This window comes from Suricata suricatta, chromosome 9 (genome assembly GCF_006229205.1).
Source record: "Suricata suricatta isolate VVHF042 chromosome 9, meerkat_22Aug2017_6uvM2_HiC, whole genome shotgun sequence".
NCBI lineage: Eukaryota > Metazoa > Chordata > Mammalia > Carnivora > Herpestidae > Suricata > Suricata suricatta.
This window is the reverse complement of record NC_043708.1, coordinates 23373979-23380906: the sequence shown is the minus strand read 5'-3', so window position 1 is coordinate 23380906 and position 6928 is coordinate 23373979. Positions and strand designations below refer to the sequence as shown.

The 6928-nt window shown below is 39.3% G+C and overlaps 1 pseudogene; it reads right to left on the bottom strand.

Moving 5' to 3' along the window:
• Window positions 1-1633: 1633 nt before the first annotated feature.
• Window positions 1634-3854, bottom strand: LOC115300720 (annotated as a pseudogene).
• Between the last annotated feature and the right edge of the window lie 3074 nt (window positions 3855-6928).

Genomic DNA, 6928 nt, shown 5'->3' with positions numbered 1-6928 from the left:
TTAAAATAGTGTAGTTCTTACACTATTTTAGGATGCAGTGTAGGAGGTAGTCTAAGTCCTCCAACTTTGTTCTTCTTTTCAAAGTTGTTTTGGCTATTTTAAGTTTTTAACATTTACATACAAATTTCACTATCAGTTTGTCAATCTCTATTAAGAAAAAAACCTGGTGTTCCTGTGATTAAGATTACATTGAATCCCAAAACATTGAAAAGTATTGACATCTTAATAATATTGAGTCTTTCAATCCATAAACATTGTATATGTCTTTAATTATTTAGGCCTTCTTTAGATATTGCAGTAATTATTTTGTCATTTCAGTGTAGAGGTTTAGCACATATTTTGTTAAATTTATCCAGAAGTGTTGTATGTCTTTTGATGCTGTTATAAGTGGTATTTGTGGTAGCCAGCCTCCAGATTGGCCTGAAATGCTCTTTCCCTCCTGGTATTCCTGCCCTCATGTAGAACCCCTCACCTGCCACACACCTCGTACCAGGGATGATCTGCGTGATGAATAGAGTATGGCAGAGGTGATGGAGTGCCACTTCTGAGACTAAGGGATCAACGGCACTACAGCTCTTTCATTGCTATCTCGTATTGTTTGCTCTGAAAGACATTGGAGCAGATCTATTGGAAGGTCCAATGTGGTAAAGAAATGAGACCTTCATAAAGGAGAAACTGAGGCCTCTACCAGTAAGATGTGACTCAGTGATCTTGCAAGTGGATCCTCCAGCTCTAGTTAAAGCTTCAGATGAGTGCAACCCTGGCTGACATCTTGATGGAAACCTCCTGAGAGACCCTGAGCCATGCTACCCCCCGAAACTGCTTCCCGATACCTGACTCTCCAAAACTATGTGAGATAATAAATGTTTGTTGTTTCAAGCTGCTAATTTGGTAATTTGCTTTGTAGCAATTGAGAACTAATATGGTAGTGTTTTTTTTAATGAATACTATCTATTTTATTTCAATTTCTGATTCTTTGTTTCTAGAATATAGAAATTCTATTTTTTTTATAGACCTTGTATCCTGTGTCCTTGCTAAAATCAGCTCTTTTGCAGATATTTTAGGATTTTCTGCATAGGCAATCATGTCATCTGTGACAAAGACAGTTTTACTTCTTTTCAAATCTGCATGCCTTTTATTTATTCTACTGCCTTATTAAACCAGCTAGGAATTTTCATGTAATGTTGAATAAAATGGTGAAAGCAGATATTCTTGCCTTGTTTTTGATCTTAATGGGAAAGCCATTCAGTCATTCACCATTAGTATTGATGTCAACTGTAGGTTTTCTCGAGATGCTCTTTATCAGGTTGGGGAAGTTTTTTTCTGCTCTTAATTTACTGAGAGGTTTAAAAAAATGTTTCCCCCTAATTCCTGTCATCAATACTAGATTTACAGTTTTATTATAGTAACAAATACTTGTTACAGTGAGATCTACACTCATACACAGAATTACTATATTTAAGTTGATATAGAACAATATTTACATTTTTAAGCTACACTTTTGAAATTAGATGATGAAGTGTAGCTTAAGTTTTACAACATAGAATAAAACACATGAGACAAAAATAGAGGTAACAGTAAAAATATAACTATCTGTTCTTTAGACAGCATGTGGAAATCTTTTGTCAGAAAGCTACATCTTCTCAATTAGATTGTCCAAATCATAAAATATGGATGATTCAATGTCATTTTGCCAGAAACTTGTTTGTTGGATTAACCTGTCAATGTACTAACATTTTTGAAAGCAAATCCAAGCCGTTTTCAACCAAGTTTTTCCTATGGAATGCTGGACTTCCAGGTTTCCATTTGGGAAATTTGCAATCTTCTAAAGATTCCACTTCTGCCCCCACCCTTCATTACTGGGGGTGCCCAAAGTGCTGAAAATCCTGAAGAGTTGATACATTTCTGAATCCCCATGGAAAAGTGGCTTATTAGTTGCTATTTCTGCAAATATGGTCAACTGGAGTTGAGTAGAGAGCTGACCCCAGCAATACCTGCGCAGATCTATACCAGAGTGTTACTACCTCATGCATGTGTATTCTCATAGGTTTTCCAAAAGCTCTGGCAACGCCCAGACCAACTAGTGGAGTTGTTCTTTTGTGGGCAATAGATTTTTGAGGTTTTAAGTCTCTGTGAAGAGCTCTTCTAAAGGTACAAAACAACATCCCTTGTATGATTTGGTACAAATATGTCTCTTTTTTTCTTCCTTTTCAAATTGTTTAAATTCCAGTTAGTTAACACACAGTGCAATATTGGTTTTAGGAATAGAACTCAGTGATTCATCGTTACTTACAACACCCAGTGCTCATCATAACAATTCCCTCTTTAATACCCATCCCCCATCAGGCCCATCCTCCACCCAGCTCTCCTCCAGCAACCCTTAGAACTCTTTGCTCTCCATCATTAAGAGTCTTTTGTGGTTTGTTTCCCACTCTCCCCCGCCCCCATGTTCATCTGTTTTGTTTTTAAAATTCCACATATGATGAAATCATATGGCATTTGTCTTTGTCTGACTGACTTATTTTACTTAGCATAATACAGTCTAGTTCCATCCACATCAGTGCAAATGGTAAGATTTCATTCTTTTTGATGGCTGAGTAATATTCCTTGTGTGTGTGTGTGTGTGTGCGTGTGTGTGTGTGTGTGTGTGTGTGTGTGTGTATATCTCACAACTTCTTTATCCATTCGTCAGTTGATGGACATTTGGACTCTTTCCCTAGTTTGGCTATTGTTGATAATTCTACTATAAACATCAGGATGCGTGTACCCCTTTGAATCTGTACTTTTGTAACCTTTGGGCGAACAGCTAGTAGTGTAATTGCTAGATTGTAGGGTAGTTCTATTTTTTAAGTTTATTTATTTATTTTGAGAGAGAGAGAGAGAGAGCAGGTGTGCATGTGTGCATAAGTGGGGGAGAGACAGAATCCTGAGCGGGTCCTGCACTATCCGTGCAGAGGCCTATGTGGTGCTCAAACTCACGAACCTGTGAGATTATAACCTGAGCCAAGATCAAGAACCTGATACTTAACTGACTGAGCCACCCTGGTGCTCCAGGGTAGTTCTATTTTTAACTTTTTGAGGAACATCCATACTGTTTTCCACGGTGGCTGCACCAGTTTGCATTCCCACCAACAGCAAAATGGTTCCCGTTTCTCCTTATCTTCACCAACACCCATTATTTCTTGTATTGTTAATTTTAGTCATTCTGACAGGTATGAGGTGGTATCTCATTGTGGTTTTGATTTGTATTTCCCTGATGTTGAGCATCTTTTTGTATGTTTCATAGCGTCTGGATGTCCTCTTTGGAAAAGCCTCTATTCATGTCTTCTGCCCATTCCTTGACTAGATTATTTGGTTTTTGGGTGTTGAGTTTGATAAATCAATCAGATTTTGCATACTAACCCTTTATCTCATATATCATTTGCAAATATTTTCTCCCATTTGGTAGGCTGCCTTTTAGTTTTGTTGATTGTTTCCTTTGCTGTGAAGAAGCTTTTTATCTTGATGAGGTCCTAATAGTTCATTTTTGGTACAAGTAAGCCTTAACAAGTAAGAGAAGAATCCATGAACTGACCAAGAACGATAGGATCCAAGTATTTCTTAAGACCCAAAGAATTCAAAGATGTGATATAACCTGGAATTCTGTATAAGCATATCTTGAAGACTATATTTAAATGACAAACTTCTTTTAATAGAGAAATTGCCTGAATTATAGTACTAGGGACTTCTTCCTCTTTACTTTCTAGTCTGATTTTCTTCATGGCTACCACATGACTTATAATTTTTTGTCTACCCTTATATATAACTCCATAGGTACTTTCTCCCTTTTTCTCTATTTTGGTGTAATATTCCATACTTACCCCATGTGTATGGTGGATGCTGGCTTATTATTCTGTGACAGTGGGGTTGGGGACTTGGTGGAGGCAGGAGTGGTGGCCACCTTGTCTATGTTATTCTTTCTTAAACTTCCAAGAGCCCTGAGAAATTTTATTATGAATCATTTTCTAATAATCTTTCTGAGTGTATTGAGATACTCATGTTTTTTTTCTTTTTCATTTTGTTAATATGGTGAACTACATTGATTGGTATTTGAACCAGCCTTGGGTTCCTGAGCTAAACCCCACTTCATCATTGTGTATGAATTGTTTTTGAAAATATTTTCTATTATTTGAGGCACATCTGTATTTTGTGCATCATCAAGAGGTCAGGAGGTTCTACTCCCCATTGGCTGCTATTGGATTACAGGCATCAAGGCTGGTGCCTGAATGTGGGTGGACAAGTGTGTTTTGTAACCCTCTGGGATCTGTGAGGGGAGTGTCCAGACTGGGACACATGGAAATCTTGGTGTACTGTTGATGATTTCTTACCCCCTTGTATCAATTCATTTATTCAAATCAAGTATTCAGCTTTAATTTGGAAAAGGAGCTGAAAACTGAGATAATAAAGGGAGGATAATAAAGGGAGAAGAAGGACTACTAGTAGAATCCTCAAAATAGGGAGAACACCGAGATCCTGGCTCCCCTAAATGACAAACATTCATCATCAAAAGCTGGCTCTGAGGAGTCTTAGTCACATCTCCAGGATCATTTTATGGTATTTCTTCTAGTTTTTCTGAGAAGTGTTTTGAAATTACATTTTTTCCTCCGTTGCCTTAAGTTTCATGGGGTACAAGCACCATGGTGACTGATAAGCATAATTTTCCTTATGTGCACCAACACATAAGGCGCTGCCTGGTGGACCCACTCCTTCATCTGATGCTAGCCTATTTCCTTTTAGTGCTTTGAGCTCATTAGGAGTGTGATACTCCTCAGTGTCCCTCTTCTTTGGGACTCCAGGTGATGGGTATGAGATACATGAAAATTTATTTTCACTCGAGAGCATTAAGAACAAGCGTTTAAAAAACCTCTCGGTCCGCCTTGGAAGCTGGGGTCATGTCCATATGCTCTGAGCAGGTGCACTGAGACATGAGACTGGGAAAAGGAAACTTCTAGTGGATAAGAGGATAGGAGAGAGTCTGAATGCCTCCACTAAGTCCCAAACAGCTGCCAAATTCTCAGGGAAATATGTGAAGGGTGAGAACCTCTTGGCTTTTTCTCATATCCAGTCAGCCATGGATCTTAGAGTCTGTGAAAATAGTTGGTGAGCAGACTAGAGCAATGCAGTCCCTCTTTTTCTCTCCACTATCCCATTTTGCATTCTCCCTCACCTTTCCCCCTCCACTCTAGGCTGGGACAATCAGAGGACAAAAGAATTCTACTTTAAAACAAGTGTAGGTAGGTATTTATAGTAGGGAAATGGACTGAATGAGCCAGCTGCTAAAAATAGAAGATCTGACTTAATCCATTCAGGAAGATTGTGGCCCAATGCATTTAGGGATAAAATAAGTCAATTCAGATCTAATGTTCAGAAAAAATAGCCCAGATTGGGATAGTTGGCTTCTCATGAGAAATGATACAGATTTTTCCAAATTGGCAGCGATGGTGGGGATGAGATTTGCAATCAAAAGACTTGACTCTTCACCTGGACATCAGGAGATCTTTGAAAGTCTGTTCTAATTTTCTTCTGGGAAAATTGGTCTAAGCCCTCTAAGCTCTGCACTACATAAATTTCAGTCAAGACTTGTGGAACCTGTGAGGGACGTTTGGAGCTCCGACTTATGTTTGGGGAATATTAATTCTCTGTCAATCTTAATGGTGGATGCTCATTCCATTTTCCCACATGTGTCGGTTCTTTGAGTGAATAAACAAATGCACATCATTTATTGAGCATTTATTGAGTGCCTCGCACCATACTAGGCCCTTCTCATGGTATTTTATTTAGGCCTCACCACAACCCTGGGGTATGTTCTCCATTTTGATGACATACAAACCAAGGCTTAGCTAGGATTTTCCAAAGCCACGCTGTTTGTGGATAGAAGGTTGAGATTTGAATTCCTTTCTAGCATTGGAGATAGACAGTGAGTCTTACAATATTTATGCAGTCCTCTAGGCATTTTATTCAGGGTTGTGTACTAATAGGCCCTCAGCTGGTGTTTGTTTTTGATGAAAGCTTTGTCTGTTTTACCTCATCCTACTTTGAGTTCAATAGCTTACTTGTACTGTTCAGCATCACGTCTACTTTATGTTATCATATATCATCTCTTTTATCAATTAAGAGTGTAAGTTGCAAAAAACCCCCCATCTTATCTGAACCAATGTGATGGTTTAAAAATATGACTGCAGGGGCTCCTGGGTGGCTCAGTTGGTTAAGCGACCGACTTCGGCTCAGGTCATGATCTCATGGCTCTTAGGTTCGAGCCCTGCATCGGGCTCAGAACCTGGAGCCTGCTTCAGATTCTGTGTCTCCCTCTCTCTCTGCCCCTCCTCTGTTCACGCTCTGTCTGTCTCTCTCAAAAAATTTAAATAAACATTAAAAAAATTAAAAATATATATGGCTGCAAATTCTTTGGTCCTTCTCTCATTGGGAGATGGGGTCTATGTCTCCTCTCTTTGAACTGGTAACTGTTTTGATCAACTGAGTACTGCATACGTGACATTGCATGACTCCTGCAGGAGTCTAGGTCATAAAAAGCCTTGCAATGTCTACTTAGTTCTCTTGGGATGCTTGCTGTCTGTGCTGTGAAAAGCCAAAGCCATATGGGAAGGTCACATGTGAAGTCACTCTGGTCATCAGTCCCATCTGAGTCCAGTCTTTGGTCAGTCTGGCCCAGATACCAGACACATGAGTGAGGAAGCCACTGCGAGGTAGATCCTCCAGGTCCAGCTGTCCTAGTTCCTAGGTGTTTGAGGCATTCAGGTGTTCATGTCCTCTGCAGAGGCCTCAGACATGGTAGAGTGGAGACAAACCATTCCCACAGGACCCCATCTGAAATCCTGACCCACAGAACCTGAGGAATATACAGAATATTGTTACATTTTACTTATGAGCT